General features: G+C 48.1%; 1 protein-coding gene across 5 annotated transcripts in view; it reads right to left on the bottom strand.

Moving 5' to 3' along the window:
• The window catches only part of LOC139269157 (uncharacterized protein KIAA1958), a 140,609-nt gene extending 122,706 nt beyond the window's left edge, over nucleotides 1–17,903 (bottom strand). For 3 of the 5 annotated variants that reach the window (XM_070888275.1, XM_070888267.1, XM_070888261.1), the window contains exon 1: nucleotides 17,647–17,903. The gene's annotated coding sequence lies outside the window, so the exon portion shown is untranslated. Of the gene's footprint in view, nucleotides 1–1,923; nucleotides 1,999–17,646 lie in introns of all 5 variants that reach the window. The other 2 variants (XM_070888273.1, XM_070888278.1) reach the window with 2 other exon arrangements.
• Between the last annotated feature and the right edge of the window lie 3,095 nt (nucleotides 17,904–20,998).

Below are 20,998 nucleotides of genomic sequence, written 5' to 3'. Positions count from 1 at the left end.
CAATCCCAACAGCGACAGACAGGTACTTACTGCTATCGTTGCTCGGGAGCTCCGACGTTTTGACATAGACACTGCCGCCCTAAGCGAGACTCAGCGGGCAAGGGAAGGCCAGCTCAAGGAGCAAGGCGGTAATTATACCTTCTTCTGAAAAGGCAAACCAGAAGAAGAATGCCGCCTCCATGGGGTAAGGCTTCACCATAAAAAATGACGACTCTTCGGCTCACCCTAGCTCAGAACCAGTGCACTACGGTCATCAGTGTATATGCCTCAACACTGGAAGCTACAGACAAGACCAAAGAGGAATTCTACTCCAGCCTTGAAAAATCCCTGTCCCGAGTCCCAACGGACGACAAGCTGATCCTCCTTGGCGACTTTAACGCCAGAGTTGGAAAGGACAAAGACCTCTGGGGAGGGGGTAGGGAAATCCAACTCCAACGGTACCTTCCTCCTGACAAAATCTGAGAACATGGCCTTGTCATAACCAACACCTTGTTCCATCAGAAAGACAAGTACAAGACTTCATGGCAACACCCTCGATCCAAGCACTGGCAACTGCTAGACCAAGTCATCGTCCGAGCGAGGGACCGCAAGGACGTCTGCATCACCCGCGCCATGACAGGAGCTGACGACTGCTGGACAGACCACCACAGCAACGGCAACAGAAACGATCCCGCAGGAAAATCAACGCTGGAGCACTCAAAGGCCCTGCTAAGAAAGCCCTATTCAGACAGCGCCTCACAACCAACCGGGCAACTCCCAGTGATCCAGAGACGCATAATGCCCACAGCGCCTGGTCTGCCCTCAAAGCCTCCATAATTAATACCTGTGAAGAGACACTCGGTCACTCGACCAGTAAACACCAAGACTGGTTCGATAAGAATGAACAGGAGATCCAGGAGCTAATAAGCCACAAACGCAAGGCATTCTTGAACAGGTAACAGCAACACAACTTGAGAACAAGAAAGCAGTTCTACAGACATCTGAAGGCCGAGGTCCAACAAAAAACTTGTGACCTAAAGAACAGATGGTGGGTGGAGAACGCGCAGGATATCCAGCCGCTAGTCGACAACCACGTCGTGCATGAAACATAGAAAATAAGTGCAGGAGTAAGCCATTCGGCCCTTCGAGCCTGCATCACCATTCAAATAAAATCATGGCTGATCATTCACCTCAGAACCCTTTCCTGCTTTCTCTCCATACCCCTTGATCCCTTTAGCCGTAAGGGCCATATCTAACTCCCTCTTGAATATATCCAATGAATTGGCATCAACAACTCTCTGCAGTAGGGAATTCCACAGGTTAACAACTCTCTGAGTGAAGTTTCTCCTCATCTCAATCCTAAATGGCTTACCCCTTATCCTTAGACTGTGTCCCCTGGTTCTGGACTTCCCCAACATCTGGAACCTTCTTCCTGCATCTAACCTGTCCAGTCCCGTCAGAATTTTATATGTTTCTATGAGATCCCCTCTCATCTTCTAAACTCCAGTGAATAAAGGCTTAGTCGATCCAGTTTCCCCTCATATGCCAGTCCAGCAATCCCAGGAATCAGTCTGGTGAACCTTCGCTGCACTCCCTCAATAGCAAGAACGTCCTTCCTCAGATTAGGAGACCAAAACTGAACACAATATTCCAGGTGAGGCCTCACCAAGGCCCTGTACAACTGCAGTAAGACCTCCCTGCTCGTATATTCAAAACCCCTTGCTATGAAGGCCAACATACCATTTGCCTTCTTCACCACCTGCTGTACCTGCATGCCAACTTTCAATGACTGATGTACCATGACACCCAGGTCTCGTTGCACCTCCCCTTTTCCTAATCTGCTGCTATTCAGATAATATTCTGCCTTCATGTTTTTGCTACCAAAGTGGATAACCTCACATTTATCCACATTGTACTGCATCTGCCATGCATTTGCCCACTCACCTGTCCAAGTCACCCTGCAGCCTAGCCTCCTAGTGTCCTCCTCACAGCTCACACCGCCATCCAGCTTAGTGTCATCTGCAAATTTGGAGATATTACACTCAATTCCTTCATCCAAATCATTGATGTATATTGTAAATAGCTGGGGTCCCAGCACTGAGCCCTACGGCACCCCACTTGTCCCTGCCTGCCATTCTGAAAAGGACTCATTTATCCCGACACTCTGCTTCCTGTCTGCCACCCAGTTCTCTATCAACGTCAGTACATTACCCCCAATAACATGTGCTTTAATTTTGCACAGCAATCTCTTGTGTGGGACCTTGTCAAAAGCATTTTGAAAGTCCAAATACACCACAACCACTGGTTCTCTCTTGTCCACTCTACTCGTTACATACTCAAAAAATTCCAGAAAATTTGTCAAGCATGATTTCCCTTTCATAAATCCATGTTGACTTGGACCAATCCTGTCACTGCTTTCCAAATGCACTGTTATTTCATCTTTAATAATTGATTCCAACATTTTCCCCACTACTGATGCCAGGCTATAAGTACCCATTTTCTCTCTCCCTCCTTTCTTAAAAAGTGGGGTTACTTTAGCTACCCTCCAGTCCATAGGAACTGATCCAGAGTCGATAGACTGTTGGAAAATGATCACCAATGCATCCACTATTTCTAGGGGCACTTCCTTAAGTACTCTGGGATGCAGACTATCAGTCCCCGGGGATTTATCGGCCTTCAATTCCATCAATTTTCCTAATACAATTTCCACCTAATAAGGATATCCTCCTTCTCATTCGACCCTCGGTCCCCGAGTACTTCCGGAAGGTTATTTGTGTCTTCCTTCGTGAAGGCAGAACCAAAGTATTTGTTCAACTGGTCTGCCATTTCTTTGTTCCCCATTATAAATTCACCTGAATCTGACTGCAAGGGACCCAAGTTTGTCTTCACTAATCGTTTTCTTTTCACATATCTATAGAAGCTTTTACAGTCAGTTTTTATGTTCTCGGCAAGCTTCCTCTCATACTCTATTTTCACCCTTCTATTTAAACCCTTTGTCCTCCTCTGCTGAATTATAAATTTCTCCCAGTCCTCAGATTCGCTGCTTTTTCTGGTCAATTTATATGCCTCTTCCTTGGATTTAACACTATCCTTAATTTCCCTGGTTAGCCACAGTTCAGCCACCTTCCCCGTTTTATTTTTACTCCAAACAGGGATGTACAATTGTTGAAGTTCATCCATGTGACCTTTAAATGTTTGCCATTGCCTATCCACCGTCAATCCTTTAAATATGGATTCTTTAGCACAGTCAAGACCATCTTCGGTCCAAGCACCCAAGGTCCTACCCCACTGCAGGCCAAGATCGGAGAGGTACTCATCAAGGACAGAAAGGCAGTCAGTGGCCACTGGAAGGAGCACTTCGAAGAGCTCCTTAACCAAGACTCTGACGCAAGTGTCCTCGACTCCATCCCGCAGCATGCTACCTGCCACCACCTCCGCACAACCCCAGCCTGGCATGAGTTTGAAAAGGCCTCCGACTACTGAAGAACAAGGCCTCACAGCAGCAGATGGAATCAGCGCTGAAGCACTGAAGCATGGCAGAGAAGCACTATTGGCGCGAATACATAAACTCATTTCTCTTATTTGAAAGGAGGAAAGTAATATGTCCTTACTATACAGTATAAATGCACACGAGCACATACTTGAGAGAAGGTCATTCTGTGACCAGTAACCTTTATTAGCCAGGACTGAAGTGATGAAGGTGGGTGGAGCTTCCCCTTTTATACCTGAGAGTCCAGGTTAGGAGTGTCTCCCACAAGTTCACCACCTAGTGGTTAATGTTCTCACGTTGTACAACTTAGGTCAGTTTAAACATGGGTTACAATGACAGTTGAATACATGACATCATCTCCCCCCACAAAGTCTTATTGGGATCACAGGTTAAATCTCTCTGGTGGTTTACGCTCCCTTGTAGGAGCGCCTGAGTTGGGGCTCCGGTTGTTGGGCACTGGCCTGAGTGTCTGTTGTTCGCGGTGCCTCAGGCCTGTCCGGACTGCCCACAGTGACTGGGCTCTCCTCCACTTGGTTCCGGTGTTCGGTCACCTGTGGTGGAGTGAACTCTACATCGTGTTCTTCCTCTGCTTCTTCTATGGGATTGCTGAACCTCATTTTTGTTTGATCCACGTGTTTGCCGCAGATTTGTCCATTGTTACGTTTAACTACCAGAATCCTATTCCCGTCTTTGGCAATCACAGTGCCTGCAAGCCATTTGGGCCCTGCAGCGTAGTTGAGGACAAAGACAGGGTCATTGACATCAATACATCGCGCCCTCGCATTCCAGTCATGGTAGTCACATTGTGACTGGCGCCTGCTCTCAACAATTTCTTTCATGGTGGGGTGTATAAGGGATAACCTGGTTTTGAGCGTCCTTTTCATTAGCAGCCCTGCGGGTGGAACTCCTGTGAGTGAGTGTGTGATCGGGATCTATTGGCCAACAGGAGGCGTGATAAGCAGCTTTGTAGGGAACCCCCTTGGATTCTGAGCATCCCCTGTTTGATTATCTGCACTGCTCGTTCCACCTGGCCGTTTGAGGCCGGCTTGAACGGTGCCGTTCTGACATGGTCAATACCATTTCCTGCCATGAAGTCCTGGAATTTAATGCTTATAAAGCACGGGCCATTGTTGCTGACCAAGACGTCCGGTAGACTATGGGCGGCGAACATTGTCCGTAGACTTTCTACCTTGGCAGAGGATGTGCTTGAATTAAGAATGTCACACTCGATCCATTTGGAGTAGGCGTCTACTACAACCAAAAACATTTCGCCCATGAAAGGACCTGCGTAGTCCACATGGATGCGTGACCATGGCTTGGCGGGCCAGGACCAGGGGCTAAAGGGGGCTTCCCTGGGCGCATTGCCCAGCTGGGCACAAGTGTTGCACCTGCGAACACAAAGTTCCAGGTCTGCATCTATCCCTGGCCACCAAACGTATGACAATGCACGGGTGCTCATTGTGGAGTTCTCTGATGAACACCTCTCTGCCCATCTGGGGCATGACTACTCAGTTTCCCCATAGTAGGCAATCGGCCTGAATCGAGAGTTCATCCTTGCGCCTGTGAAATGGTTTAAATTCCTCAGGGCATGCCCCGTACATGGCTGCCCAGTCCCCATTCAGGACACATTTTTTGACTAAAGACAGTAGCGGGTCTCTATTTGTCCAGACTTTGATCTGACGGGCTGTCACGGGCGAGCCTTCGCTTTCGAAAGCTTTGTCAGCCATGACCATCTCAGCAGCATGCTCGGTTGCCCCCTCGGTGGTGGCTAGTGGGAGCCTGCTGAGTGCATCGGCACAGTTTTCAGTGCCCGGTCTGAGCCGAATTGTGTAGTCATAGGCGGCCAACGTGAGTGCCCACCTCTGTATGCGGGCTGATGCATTTGCATTTATGGCTTTGTTGTCGGTCCAAAGGGACGTCAGGGATTTGTGATCTGTCTCCAGCTCAAATTTCCTGCCAAACAGGTACTGGTGCATTTTTTTTTTAAACTGTATAGACACATGAAAGCGCTTCCTTTTCTATCATCCCGTAGCCCCTTTCTGCCTGGGACAGACTTCTAGAGGCATAAGCTACTGGCTGTAACAGACCCTTGGCATTAACATGCTGCAACACACACCCAACCCCATAGGACGATGCATCGCACGTTAAAACAAGTTTCTTACATGGGTCATATAGCATTAACAGATTATTGGAGCATAACAAATTGCATGCTCTATCAAAAGCCCTTTCCTGGCTGTCCCCCCAGACCCAATCGCGACCTTTGCGTAGGAGCACGTGTAGCGGCTCTAACAGCGTGCTCAATTTGGGAACAAAGTTACCAAAATAGTTCAGCAGCCCCAGGAACGAACGCAGCTCCGTCGTGTTACGGGGTCTGGGTGCTCTCTGGATCGCTTCCGTTTTGGACGCAGTAGGTCTAATCCCGTCTGCTGCTTCCCTCATCCCCAGGAATTCTACCTCTGGAGCTAGGAAGACGCACTTCGCCTTTTTCAGCCGCAGACCTACCCAGTCCAGTATGCGTAGCACCTCCTCCAGGTTGTGGAGGTGTTCTTCAGTATCGCAACCCGTGATGAGGATGTCGTCTTGAAAAACCACCGTCCCTGGAATCGACTTGGAAGAGGCTTTCCATATTTCGTTGAAAGATCGCGGCGGCCGAGCGAATCCCGAACGGACATCTGTTGTACTCAAACAACCCCTTGTGTGTCGTGATGGTGGTCAGTTTCTTCGACTCACTTGCCAGCTCCTGGGTCATGAAAGCTGAGGTCAGGTCCAATTTTGAAAAAAATTTGCCACCGGATAGCGTCGCAAAGAGGTCCTCCGCTCTCGGTAGCAGGTACTGGTCTTGCAGTGACAACCAGATTGATAATGGCCTTGTAATCACCAAATATCCTGACCGACCCATCCGCCTTGAGCACCGGCACCATCGGGCTTGCCCAGTCACTGAATTCGACTGGCGAGATGATGCCTTCCCTCAGCAGGCGGTCCAATTTGCCTTAGATATTTTCCCGCATCACGTACGGCACCGCTCTGGCCTTGTGGTGTACTGGCCTGGCATCCGGGTTTATGTGAATCACTACCTTGATCCCCATGAAAGTGCCGATACCGGGTTGAAATAATGAGTCAAATTTGTCCAGGACCTGTGAGCATGATACTCGCTCCACAGAAGAAATTGCATTGACATCGCCCCATTTCCAGTTCATGGCAGCAAGCCAACTCCTCCCCAGCAGTGCGGGACCATCCCCCGGGACAATGCAGAGTGGAAATCTGTTCTCTGAATCTTTGTGAGTCACGACTACCGTGGTGCTGCCTAGCACCGGAATCATCTCCTTTGTATATGTCCGTAGCTGTGCGTCAATCGGCAATAATTTTGGTCTCCTGGCCTTGAACGCCCACAACTTGTCGAACTGTTTGATACTCATCAGGGACTGGCTGACCCGTGTCTAGCTCCATTGATACTGGGATGCCATTGAGGAGCACTATCATCATTATCGGTGGCGTCCTGGTGTATGAACTGTATATGTGCTCCACATGAACTCACAACTTCAGCTTCCAGCGATTTCCCCCAGTATTCATTTGGCCTCGTAGGGCTTACATCAGGCCCGTCCTCCTCGTACATCAACCTGGCTGCAGGCTTCCTGCACATACGCACCAAGTGACCGCTGATGTTGCAGTTTCTGCAGGTATATTGCTGATACCTGCAAGCTCTGGCTGGGTGTTTGCCTCCACACCTCCAGCATGAGCCGTTGTTGGAAACAAAAGGTCCATTACCAGTCGATCGTCTCTGAAACTGTCCTTAAGCGCACCATTGACAGGTGTTGATGGCCCCATTACTGGCCGCATTGTCCTTTGCGATGGTATGAATCGCCGTTCAGATAGCCATTGTCTCTGTTGAATTCCCCCTTTGGGTTCGACTACATGCTCGGGCATGTACGATTGCCCCTGCCTGCCTGGAGAAGTGTGTCCCACGTTAACAATGTTGACTCCCTGTCCATTTGCTGCATTTAAGCCAAGATTTTTGTCAAACCTCATTCTGGTCTCTTCCTCCCCAGAGATAAATGTCTTGGCCATCAAAGCCACCGTTTCCAAGGTCAAGTCTTTGGTCTCAATCAGTTTCCTGAAAACCCCAGCATGCCCGATGCCCTCAATAAAAAAAGTCTCGCAGCATCTCCGCTCTGCATGCATCTGGGAACTTACATAGGCTCGCCAGTCGCCGGAGGTCTGCCACGAAGTCTGGAATGCTTTGCCCTTCTCGCCGCCGGTGCGTGTAAAACCGGTGTCTCGCTATGTGCATGCTGCTTGCCGGTTTAAAGTGTTCCCCGATCAACTTACTGAGTGTTTCAAAAGTTTTGTCCGCCGGCTTCTCTGGCGCTAGAAGGTCCTTCATCAGGGAGTAGGTCCTGGATCCACAAACCGTCAGGAGATGAGCCCTGCGTTTGTCGGCCGAATCCTGTCCCAACCATTCCTTGGTGACGAAACTTTGCTGTAGTCTCAATAAAATCAGCCCAATCATCACCAACACAGTACCTTTCGTCTGTGCTGCTTGTGGCCATGCTCGCGTGGTTTAGATCCCAGTTTCTCGTCGCCACTATGTCCTTACTATACAGTATAAATGCACACGAGGCCCATACTTGAGAGAAGGTCACTCTGTGACTAGTAACCTTTATTAGCCAGCACTGAAGTGATGAAGGTAGGTGGAGCTTTCCCTTTTATACCTGAGAGTCCAGGTTCGGAGTGTCTCCCACAAGTTCACCACCTAGTGGTCAATGTTCTCACTGTGTACAACTTAGGTCAGTTTATACATGGGTTACAATTGACAGTTGAATACATGACAAGGCATGCCAGGGGATCTGAGAGACGCCGTAATCGCAACCATCTTCAAGAAAGGTGACAAGTCCGATTGCGGTAATTAGAGAAATTTTCCTATTGTCTGCCACAGGGGAAATCACCGCAAGAATCCTCCTCAATTGTCTCCTCCCAGTGGCTGAAGGGCTCCTCCCAGAGTTGCAATGCGGATTCCGCCCACTTAAGGGCACAATGGACATGATCTTCACCGCGCGTAAAATATAAGACAAATGCAGAGAACAGCTCCAACTGCTGTACATGGCCTTCTTTAACCTCACAAAGGCCTTCGACACTGTCAACCGTGAGGGATTATGGAGTGTCCTCCTCAAATTCGGCTGCCCTCAAAAGTTTGTCACCATTCTTAGCCTGCTCCACGATAACATGCAAGCCACGATCTTGACCAATGGATCCACCACAGACCCAATTCACGTACGGACCGAGGTCAAGCAAGGCTGTGTCATCACACCAATGCTCTTCTCGATCTTTCTTGCCGCAATGCTCCATCTCACCCTCAGTAAGCTCCCTGCTGGATTGGAGCTAATCTACAGAACAAAGGGGAAACTGTTCAACCTCCGTCGCCTCCAGTCCGCATCCAAGGTTGTCCCATCCTCGTCATTGAATTACAGCATGAAGGCGACACTTGCGTCAGCGCACATTTGGAGGTCGAACTCCAAACCATTGACAACACCTTCACAGTGAGAGCATGGCCTTACATTAAACATCCGTAAGACAAAGGTCCTCTACCAACCTGCTACCCCCACCACTTATCAAAATCCATGACGAGGCGTTGGACAATGTGGATTATTTTCCATACCTCGGGAGCCTATTGTCAACAAGGGCAAACATCAATGACGAAGTCCAACACCACCTTCAGTGTGCCAGTGCAGCCTTCTGTCACCTGAGGGAGAGAGTATTTGAAGACCAGGATCTCAAACCTGACACCAAGCTCATGGTCTACAGAGCAGCAGTGATACCCGCCCTCCTATATGCTTCAGAGACATGGACCATGTACAGCAGGCACCTCAAAGCACTGGAAAAGTACCACTAGCACTGCCTCCGCAAGATCCTGCAAATCCATTGACAGGATAGGTGCACCGTCAGTGTTCTTGTTCAGGCCAACAACCCCTAGCATCGAAGCACTGACCACGCTCAATCAGCTCTGATGGATGGGCCACATCGTCCGCATGCCCGATACGAGACTCCCAAAACAGCCGCTCTACTCAGAGCTCCGACACGGGTCAGAGGAAACGCTTCAAGGACACCCTCAATGCCTCCTTGAATCCAAGCACCCCACCCAACCGTCCCTTCAACCACCTGTGACAGAGACTGCAGGTCCCACATTGGACTCATCGGTCACCTGAGAACTCATTGTTAGTGTGGATGCTAGTCATCCTCAGCTCCGAGGGACTGCCTAAGATGTGTGAGATCGGGTGGTAATCACTGTTTTGAGCATGAGAGAAACAGAGCATTGCATATATTATGCACGTGTGAAGGAAGAGAGAAGTCAAATCACATATAGTGCGCATGCACACAAATCAGTACAGGTACAATCCAATTAGATGTATGTGCACCGAAGGAGTGCAATCACATTGAGCACATGCAAAACACACAAAATCAGGCTGTCTGAATGTGATGCATTTGCACACACACACAAGCACAGAGATGATCCAGATGCATATAAACATTAACACATGCTCTTGTGACCTGATTACAAACAGATACAAGTAGGAGCCAGTTGTGTGCACGAAGACACACAAGTGCTATCTGCTTTTATATATTTATATACCTACACACAACTGGATTGTGCACATCATCATCATAGGCAGTCCCTCGGAATCAAGGAAGACTTGCTTCCACTCTTAAAAATGAGTCCTTAGGTGGCTGAACAGTCCAATACGAGAGCCACAGTCCCCGTCACAGGTGGGACAGATAGTCGTTTAGGGAAAGGATGGGTGGGACAGGTTTGCTGCACGCTCTTTCCGCTGCCTGCGTGTGATTTCTGCATGCTCTCGGCGATGAGACTTGAGGTGCTCAGCGCCCTCCCGGTTGCACCCTCCACTTAGGGCGCTCTTTGGCCAGGGTCTCCCAGGTATCAAAGGGGATGTTGCACTTTTTCAGGGAGGCTTTCAGGGTGTCCCTGTAACGTTTCCTCTGCCCACCTTTGATTCATTTGCCGTGAAGGTGGAAGGACAGATACACCAACATTAGCGTCCTCGACCAGGCCAACATCCCCAGCATTGAAGCACTGACCACACTTGATCAGCTCCGCTGCGCAGGCCAGACACGAGACTCCCAAAGCAAGCGCTCTACTCAGTTATGCACAATGATCTAGTTACATATACACAAATACACGCATATTTGATCTAGTTGTGCGATTGTGTTGTGCACATTGTGCACACTCCAGGTGTGTATGTGTATACGCGTTACGGACGTGTGTGCATGCTCCAGGTATGTGGGGGTTCTGTATTCCGCGTGCGTCTATCTGCTCCAGGGTGTGTGCGTGTGCGCGCGCGTGCAATTACTCTCTCTCACCCTGGCCGTTCCCCCTGGTACGGCCATCATCTTCGCTGCCTTAAGTCCAAGGGTTGCAGATTTGAATGAATATGAAGGACAACTGGTTTAGCCATTCACCACCAGATCTGGCTGAACCACATCAAACATTATTGGATCCTGCTCTCATCTGCCAAAATTGCTCACTATTCCAGAATCATTCTGGGAATGCAAAGATAAACCCCGGCTTCTAAACTCCATCGTAAATCCCTCTCCCGTCTCCTCCACCCTCACCTCCGAAAACAAGAGAGGAGCAGCTCACGGACTTCTTTGTCTCTGAGATTGAGAGCATCAGTTCAGCCACCTCTGCCATTCCCTTCCTTCCCCTAGCCCACTGGGCCAATCTTCCTCTAAGGTTCCTCCCTGCCCTAGCCCTGAACTCACATCTGTCTCTGATTTATCTCCGATCTCCCTTCTCTGCACTCACCTTGTCCACGAGACCCACTTCCTGCTCTCTTGACCCTATTCCCACCAAACTACTCACCACCAAACTTCCTTTTCTGGCTCCCATGTTAGCTGATATTAACTGTTCTCTCTCCTCAGGTACTGTACCTCTCTCCTTCAAATCTACCATCCCTCTCCTCAAACAACCAACCCTTGACTCCTCCGTCCTTGCAAACTAGCGCCCCATTTCCAACTTCCCTTTCCTCTCCAAAGTCCTTGAACGTGTTGTCGCCTCCCAAATCCATGCCCATCTTTCCCGCAACTCCATATTTGAATCCCTCCCATCAGGTTTCCGTTGCTGCCACAGAATTGAAACGGCACTCATCTGTAACAAAGTAAAACTATCCCTCCTTGTCCTTCTTGACCTTTCTACAGGCTTTGACACATTTGATCACTCCCTTCTTCTCCAACGCTTTTCCACTGTTGTTCAGCTGGGTGGGACTGCACTCACCTGATTCCATTCTTATCTATCGAATCATAGCCAGAGAATCAGCTGCAATGGCTTTTCTTCCCGCTCCTGCATCATTACCTCCCCCCATGGGTCTGTCCTTGGCCCCCTTCTATTTCTCATCTACATGCTGGCCCTTAGCGATATCATCCAAAAACACAGAGTCAGTTTCCACATGTACACCCAGCTGTACCTCACCACCATTTCTCTCGACCCCTCCATAGTCTCTAAATTGTCAGACTGTTTGTCCTACATCTAGTTCTGGATGAGCAAAAATTTTCTCCAATTAAACATTGGGAAAATCGAAGCCATTGTTTTCGGTCCCCGCCACAAACTCTGTTCCCGAACCACTGACCCCATCCCTCTCCCTAGCATCTGTCTGAGGCTGAACCACGTTGTTTGCAACCTTGCTGTCATACTTGACCCTGAAATGATCCTCTGACCACATATCTGTGGCATAACTAAGACCGCCGAATTCCACCTCCGTAACATACATAAGAACATAAGAAATAGGAACAGGAGTAAGCCATACGGCCCCTCGAGCCTGCTCCGCCATTCAATAAGATCATGGCTGATCTGATCATGGACTCAGCTCCACTTCCCCGCCCGCTCCCCATAACCCCTTATCCCATTATCGTTTAAGAAACTGTTTATTTCTGTCTTAAATTTATTCAATGTCCCAGCTTCCACAGCTCTCTGAGGCAGTGAATTCCAGAGATTTACAACCCCCCCCGAGTAGAAATTTCACCGCATCTCAGTTTTAAATGGGCGGCCCCTTATTCTAAGATCGTGCCCTCTAGTTCTAGTCTCCCCCATCAGTGGAAACATCCTCTCTGCATCCACATTGTCAAGCCGCCTCATAATCTTATACATTTCGATAAGATCACCTCTCATTCTTTTGAATTCCAATGAGTAGAGGCCCAACCTACTCAACCTTTCCTCTTAAGTCAACCCTCTCATCCCCAGAAACAACCTAGTGAACCTTCTCAGGCGGTGAAGGCAGCAAATGGCATGATGGCCTTCATAGCTCGGGGATTTGAGTATAGGAGCAGGGAGGTCTTACTGCAGTTGTACGGGGCCTTGGTGAGGCCTCACCTGGAATATTGTGTTCAGTTTTGGTCTCCTAATCTGAGGAAAGGCGTTCTTGCTATTGAGGGAGTGCAACGAAGGTTTACCAGACTGATTCCCAGAATGGCAGGACTGACATATGAGGAGAGACAGGATCGACTGGGCCTGTATTCACTGGAGTTTAGAAGGATGACATATAAAATTCTGACGGGATTGGACAGGTTAGAGGCAGGAAGAATGTTCCGATACTGGGGAAGTCCAGAACCAGGGGTCACAGTCTAAGAATAAGGGGTTAGCCATTTAGGACTGAGATGAAGAGAAACTTCTTCACTCAGAGAGTTGTTAACCTGTGGAATTCTCTACCGCAGAAAGTTGTTGAGGCCAGTTCGTTAGATATATTCAAAAGGGAGTTAGATATAGCCCTTACGGCTAAAGGGATCAAGGGGTATGGAGAGAAAGCAGGAAAGGGGTACTGAGGTGAATGATCAGCCATAATCTTATTGAATGGCCTACTCCTGCACCTAATTTCTATGTTTCAGTGAACTACCTCCAAAGCAAATATATCCTTTCGTAAATATGGAAACCAAAACTGCACGCAGTATTCCAGGTGTTGCCTCACCAATACCTTATATAGCTATAGTAAGACTTCCCTGATTTTATACTCCATCCCCTTTGCAATAAAGGCCAAGATACCGTTGGCCTTCCTGATCACTTGCTGTATCTGCATACTATCCTTTTGTGTTTCATGCACAAGTACCCCCAGGTCCCACTGTACTGCGGCACTTTGCAATCTTTCTCCATTTAAATAATAATTTGCTCTTTGATTTTTTTCTGCCAAAGTGCATGACCTCACACTTTCTAACATTATACTCCATCGGCCAAATTTTTGCCCACTCACTTAGTCTGTCTGTCCTTTTGCAGATTTTGTGTCCCCTCCTCACACATTGCTTTTCCTCCCATTTTTGTATTGTCAGCAAAATTGGCTAAGTTTCACTCAGTCCCTTCTTCCAATTCGTTAATATAGATTGTAAATAGTTGGGATCTCAGCACTGATCCCTGCGGCACCCTACTAGTTACTAGTTGCCAACCAGAGAATGAATCATTTATCCTGACTCTCTGTTAGTTCGCCAATCCTCTATCCATGCTAATATATTACCCCAACCCCGTGAATTTTTATCTTGTGCAGTAACCTTTTAGGTCGCACCTTGTCAAATGCCTTCTGGAAGTCCAAATACACCACATCCACTGGTTCCCCTTTATCCACCCTGTTCGTTACATCCTCAAAGAATTCCAGCAAATTTGTCAAACATGACTTCCCCTTCATAAATTCATGCTGACTCTGCCTAACTTAATTATGCTTTTCCAAATGTCCTGCTACTGCTTCTTGAATAATGGACTGCAACATTTTCCCAACCACAGATGTTAGGCTAATTGGTCTATAGTTTCCTGCTTTTTGTCTGCCTCCTTTTTTAAATAGGGGCGTTGCATTTGCAGTTTTTCAATCTGCTGGGACCTCCCCAGAATCAAGGGAATTTTGATTAAAAGCAACCAATGCATCCACAATCCCTGCCGCTACTTCTCTTAAGACCCTAGGATGCAAGCCATCAGGTCCAAGGAATTTACCTGCATTTAGTCCCATTATCTTACTGAGTACCACCTCCTTAGTGATTGTGATTGTGTCAAGTTCCTCTGCCCCATAGCCCCTAGACTATCCACTGTCGGAATATTGTTAGTGTCCTCTACCTTAAAGACTGATACAAAATAGTTGTTCAGAGTTTCCGCCATCTCCATGTTCCCCATTACTAATTCCCTGGTCTTGTCCGCTAAAGGACCAACATTTAATTTAGCCACCCATTTCCTTTTTATATGCCTATAGAAACTCTTGCTATCTGTTTTTATCTTTTGCGCTAGTTTACTTTCATAGTCTATCTTCCCTTTCTTAAATCATTTTTTTAGTCATTCTTTACTGGCTTTTAAAAGCTTCCCAGTCTTCTGTCCTCCCACTAGTTTTGGCCACTTTGTATGCCTTTGTTTTTAATTGGATACCATCCTTTGTTTCTTTAGTTAGCCACGGATGCCTATCTTTTCTCTTACACCCTTTCCTCCTCACTGGAATATATTTTTCTTGAGAGTTGTGAAATATCTCCTTAAATGTACACCACTATTCATCAACCGTCCTACACTAATCTATTTTCCCAGTCCACTTTACCTAACTCTGCCCTCATACCTTCATAGACTCCTTTATTTAGTACGCTGGTTTGAGATCCAACTTTCTCACCCTCCATCTGAATTTGAAATTCAACCATGCTATGATCACTCATTCCGAGGGGATCCTTTACTAGGAGATTGTATATTAATCCTGTCTCATTACACAGGTCCAGATCCAAGGTAGCCTGCCCCCTGGTTGGTTCTGTTAAGTACTGCTCAATTAATCCTCCCCTTACACACTCTATGAACTCTGCCTCAAGGCTACCCTGACCAATTTTATTTGTCCAATCAATATGGAGGTTAAAATCACCCATGACTATTGCTGTTCCCTTTTTACAAGCCTCCGCTATTTCCTGGTTTATGCTCCGACCAACAGAGTTGCTACTGTTAGGGGGCCTATAGACTATGCCCATTAGTGACTTTTTCCCCTTATTGTTCCTTATCTCCACCCAAACAGTTTCAACACCCTTATCATTTGAGCCAATATTGTTTCTTACTATTGCAGTGATTCCATCCTTTACTAGTAGAGGTACCCCACCTCCTTTTCCTTTCTGTCTGTCCTTTCGGATTGTCAAGCACCCCTTAATATTTAATTCCCAGTCCTGGTCACCTTGCAACCACGTCTCTGTAATGGCTATTAGATCATACCCATTTGCCTCAATTTGTGCCGTCAACTCATCTATCCTGTTACAAATGCTACATGCATTTAGACAAAGTGCCTTTAAGTTTGTTTTTTTTTACCCTTTTTTCCTACTTGTTTCCTCTCTCCTTCAAACTCACTTTCTTTATTTTTGCTTTCGAATTCCAGCTTTACTCCCCTCCCTACTGAATCTAGTTTCAGGTTCCCATCCCCCTGCCAAGCTAGTTTAAACTCTCCCCAACAGCACTAGCAACCCCACCTCCGTGAGGATACTGGTCCTAGCTCTGTTGAGATGCAACCCGTCCAGCTTGTACAGGTCCCACTTCCCCCAGAAGCGGTCCCAATGACTCAGGAAACTAAAGCCCTCCCGCCTGCACCATCTCTCCAGCCACGTATTCATCTGCTCTATCCTCCTATTTCTGTACTCACTAACTTGCGGCACTGGGAGTAATTCCCTGCCTCAGCTCATCCGCTGCTGAAACCTTCATCCATGTGTTTCATAGAAATTTACAGCACAGGAGGCCTTTTCTGCCCATCGTGTCCGTGCCGGCCAACAAGAGGCTGTCTGGCCTAATCCCACTTTCCAGCTCGAGGTCCGTAGCCCTGCGGGTTACAGCACTTCAAGTGCACCTCCAAGTACTTTTTAAATGCGGTGGTTTCTGACTCTACCACCTTTTCAGGCAGTGAGTTCCAGACCCCAACAACCCTCTGGGTGAAGAAATTTCCCCTCAAAGCCTTTTACCAATTACTTTAAATTTATGCCCCTGGTTGTTGACCCCTCTGCTAAAGGAAGTTGGCACTTTCTATTCACTATATCTAGGCCCCTCATAATTTTATACACCTCAATGAGGTCTCCCCTCAGCCTTCTCTGTTCCAAGAAAAACAAACCCAGCCTATTCAATCTGTCCTCATAGCTAAAATTCTCCACTCCTGGTAACATCCTCATAAATCTCCTTTGTACCCGCTCCAGTGCAATTCAGTGTGTTTGTTACCTCCAGACTTAATTATTCCAACGCACTCCAGGCTCCACGTTCAACCCCATGTAAACTTGAGGTCATGCAAAACTCGGCTGCCTGTATCCAAGTCCCGTTCACCCATCACCCTGTGCTCTCTGATCTACACTGGTTCTTGGTTAAGCAACACCTCAATTTCAAAATTCTCTTCATTTTCAAATCTCTCGCTCCTCCCTATCTGTGTGATCTCCTCCAGCCTCACGCCCCCCCAAAACCACTTCCACCATCCAAACAGACCAAGATGTCTGCACTCCTCTAATTCTGCCCTCTTGAACATCTCATCGCTCAACCACTGGTGGCCGTGCCTACTGTTGTCTAGGCCCCAAGTTCTGGAATTCCTTGCCTAAACATCTCCGCCTCTCTTTCCTCCGCTCCTGAAAACCTACCTCTTTGACCAAGCTTTTGGTAATCTGCCCTAATTTCTCCTCCTGTGGCTTGGTGTCAATTGTTTTTATATTACAATACTCGTGTGAAGCGCCTTGGGACTTAATACTGCGTTAAAGGCGCTATATAAATCCAAGTTGTTGTTGTTGTTGTTGTGTGCGCTCAATTGTCTCGTAGCCGCTCTGTTGCCGGCCACCACTGCGCAGACTCGGCGCCGTTCTGCTGCTGCCGACCCGATAGAACTGCGCAGACTCGGACCCGCTCTGCAGCCGGCACTGCGCGGACCCACTCTGCAGCCGGCACTGCGCAGACTCGGCGCCGCTCTGCTGCTGCCGACCGGACGGAACTGCGCAAACTCGGACCCGCTCTGCAGCCGGCATTGCGCAGACTCGCCGCCGCTTGCTCTCCTCCTCCTAAAAACAAAACAAGCCACACAAAGAAAACAACCACAAATCACCCGTAAACGCCAGACGGCCCTGCCTCACTCAGGGGGGGGAAATGGGAGCCGCCAACAACAGCCCAGCCCCCGACCTCAGGCGACCAACCGCCACGCGGGTCACCAACGGCCCGGCTCCGCACCCACCTGCACCTCGGCCTCCATAGGAGCAGCCCCGCCTTTACTCGCACTCGCTTCCCCCTTGTGTATATGTGTATGGCGTGCGGGTTTCGCCGGTGTGATCCCCTAGCGGTGGGAGGGGACGAAGACCCAGCGTCTCGATCACTCGCCGCCACCGCTGCTGCGTTTTATTTTCTCCGCGGGGACGGAACGGAATACGAAGGCGGACGGATCACACCGGAGACCCTTTGTATCGACACCGGAAATGAGCTCTCCAACCAGGGACTGAGGAGGAAGTGCGGCAACAAATTGCTTCCCCTCCCCGCCGCTCTTCTCCTCAGACACACTCTTCATCCTACCGCGTCCGCCTCCTGGGCACCTGCCCCTTCCGCCACCCCCATGCGCACTGGCCATGCAACAATTGAGCAGCAGCACTTAAACCCGGCAACTTATTGCAATGGAAATGTTGGCCGTTACAATTTAGGATCGCAGCTGCAAATGTAAACAGTTGCAAAGACAATCTGGCAACAATTTAATTTTTTGCGGGGGCGGGTGGAGAATTGAACTTAACCATTGGAAAAGTTCGCCCTCTTCCGGGGAGAGCAACTTAACGTGGATTCTCCGTGTAATGCACACTACAAGCGGTGAGATACAGTATGCCTTTTACAAGTACAGCAAAGGAGAAATCATCAAACAAAAATGCCCCCCTTTTAGAGGGGCACAACTAAAGAAATTGAGTAAAAAAAGCAAAGGAAACTTAACGAATTTCAATAATATTCCCAGTATTGACTGTGCCCTCCAGTCCCCGCGGTGCCCACCAGCCGTGGAAGGTCACTATACCGTTTCCTTGCCATTAGGTCACTTAAGATTTTCCAGTTGCAAAAGTTACTACTGGAAAAAAATCCTTTGCACTGTTCCCCGCTGTTTATTTTTAATCCCACAGTTGTTGCGATCTGGAATGCACTGCCTCAAAGGACAGTGGAAGCAGTTTCAATAGTAACTTTCAAAAGGGAGTTGGATATAAACTTGGTGAAAAAAAATTGCAGAGTAATGGGGGAAAAGAGTAGGGGAGTGGGACTAATTGGATAGCTCAAAGAATCGGCACTGGTTCGATGAGCTGATTGATACAGCACAGGAGACCATTCTATGATCATTTTGGTATTTGCTGTGTAATCAAAGAATAAAATATCTGGCATTGTGTTCTGAGTATCATTCACACATATATAAAGCTGTTTGTGGCTTTATTTTAAGCAAATTAAATTATTGCCATTTAGATCGTTGTATTGAAAAGGAGTTTTAAATGTAATTTGTATGATTTCTATTTGATCATGGAATAATAAAAGTTGAAAAGTACAGTCAAACCTTGCAATAGATTTTATTCACAAACCTGATATGGATCATTCGGAAGCTGCATTGTAAGTCAGTAGAGAAGTTAAAAACTCGAAAAGTGAAGCCTTGATAAGAACCAGTTTTAATAGGGCTTAACTATGATATATCATTTGGTTCATTAGAAGTGATCATATTTCTATGGAACACAGTAGGCCATTCAGCCCCTTGAATCTTTCGCCATTCAATTCGATCATGGCTGATCTGCATCTCAACTATCTACCCGGCTTTGATCCACATCACGAAATGCGATACTCCAAAACATAGGTAAATATCTTGGAAACCCAGTTGATAAAACAAAATTTGTCATATTAATTTATTTACACCAATTGCATTTGCGTAGACAAGCACGCTTGAATTGACGGTCTACGTGTCTTAACTGAGTGAAGATTATTGTGCAAGTCCATTAGGAAAACAGGCAGTGCTTGTCGAGGTTAAAAAGTCAAAGCCAGGGGCTGACCTGTTAGATCGGTCACTAAATAGCCATTCGTTATGTCTGAAGCTAGTTCTTAGCACCTCGGACCTCATATGGAGATGACATCTCAGTTCCCCCCAGGAACTGTCCAATCGGGGTGCTTTACACAGAATTTACAGTACAGAGCGTCGATGGATGAAGGGAGACCACAACGTCATTGGAGGAAGGGAGGCCCAGACTTCGCCGATGGATGGAGGCCCGGAGGGAAGACTCACGCGTGAGGTAGACCCAAACCTGTGTTTGAAGCTGGTCGAAGGCTAAACATCGCTGGGATCGCCGGGGGTTGGTTGGAGCAGCTGAGTCATCCGTGGGGAGCGAGAAGCGAGGATACAACTGGAGGGACTTGGCAGCGAGGAGGTCGGCCTGGAAGGTAGGCCGCAGTTGGTGGGGGGGGCGGGGGGATGGGCAGTGGGCCCTTGCGGCACGGTTTAAGGGGTAGGTAGAGTACTTTGAGGGTCGCACAGAGACTAATCTCCAAATCATAGTCAACATCTTCACTGAGGCATGCGAACACTCGATGCAATGGATGAGACCAAAGAGGGTTTTTATTCCAACCTCAAAACATCCCTGTCCCACGTCCCCGTGGACGACAAACTGATCCTCCTAGGTGACTTCAAGGCCAGGGTCGGCAAAGACACAGCCCTCTGGGCAGGCGTGGTTGATAGAGAGGGGGTAGGGAAAGCCAACTCTAGCGGTACCCTACTCTTGGCAAAATGTCTAGAACATGAACTTTTCATCACCAACACCTTGATCTGCCAGAGGGATAAATACAAGGCATCGAGGCAACACCCTTGTTCCAAACGCTGGCACCTGCTCGACTATGTCATCGTCCGAGCCAGGGATCGCAAGGATGTGCGTATCACCCACGCCATGACAGGAGCTGATGACTGCTGGATTGACCACTGCCTAATCTGATCCATCATTGACATCAACATAGCCCCAAAGCGGAGGGGGCAGCAGAAGCAGTGCCGCAAAAAAGTCAATGCCGGGGCATTTAAAGACCCAGCTAAGAGAGTCCTATACAGTCAGCGCCTCACAGCTAAACTGGCCAGGTGCCTTGATGACCCCAAGACATAGAATGCCCACAGCGCTTGGTCAGCCCTCCAGGCCTCCATAACCAGTGCCTGCGAAGAGATGCTTGGTCATTCAACCAGGAAACATCAGGACTGGTTTGATGAGAATGATCAGGCGATCCATGAGCTAATAGATTGCTAGCGCAGGGCATTTCTGACCCTTAAGCAACAACCCAACTCGGTAACAGCAAAGCAACATTACAGGCAGCTCAAGGCTGAGGTCCAACAAAAAACCCGGGACCTAAAGAATAAGTGGTGGATGGAGAAAGCACAGGAGATACAACAGCTGACCGACAGCCATTGTTGTATATGCAGACTATGGATATACTCTCTGTGTAGTCACTGTGTGGTTGCATAAGATGGAGACTTGTTTATCTGATGTACTATCAATAAGGTTTACACTGTGTATATACATGCTGGCACCACTAGAGGGTGCAACTGGTGG

This window comes from Pristiophorus japonicus, chromosome 1 (genome assembly GCF_044704955.1).
Source record: "Pristiophorus japonicus isolate sPriJap1 chromosome 1, sPriJap1.hap1, whole genome shotgun sequence".
Classification (NCBI taxonomy): domain Eukaryota; kingdom Metazoa; phylum Chordata; class Chondrichthyes; family Pristiophoridae; genus Pristiophorus; species Pristiophorus japonicus.
This window is presented reverse-complemented; position numbering and strand designations above follow the sequence as displayed.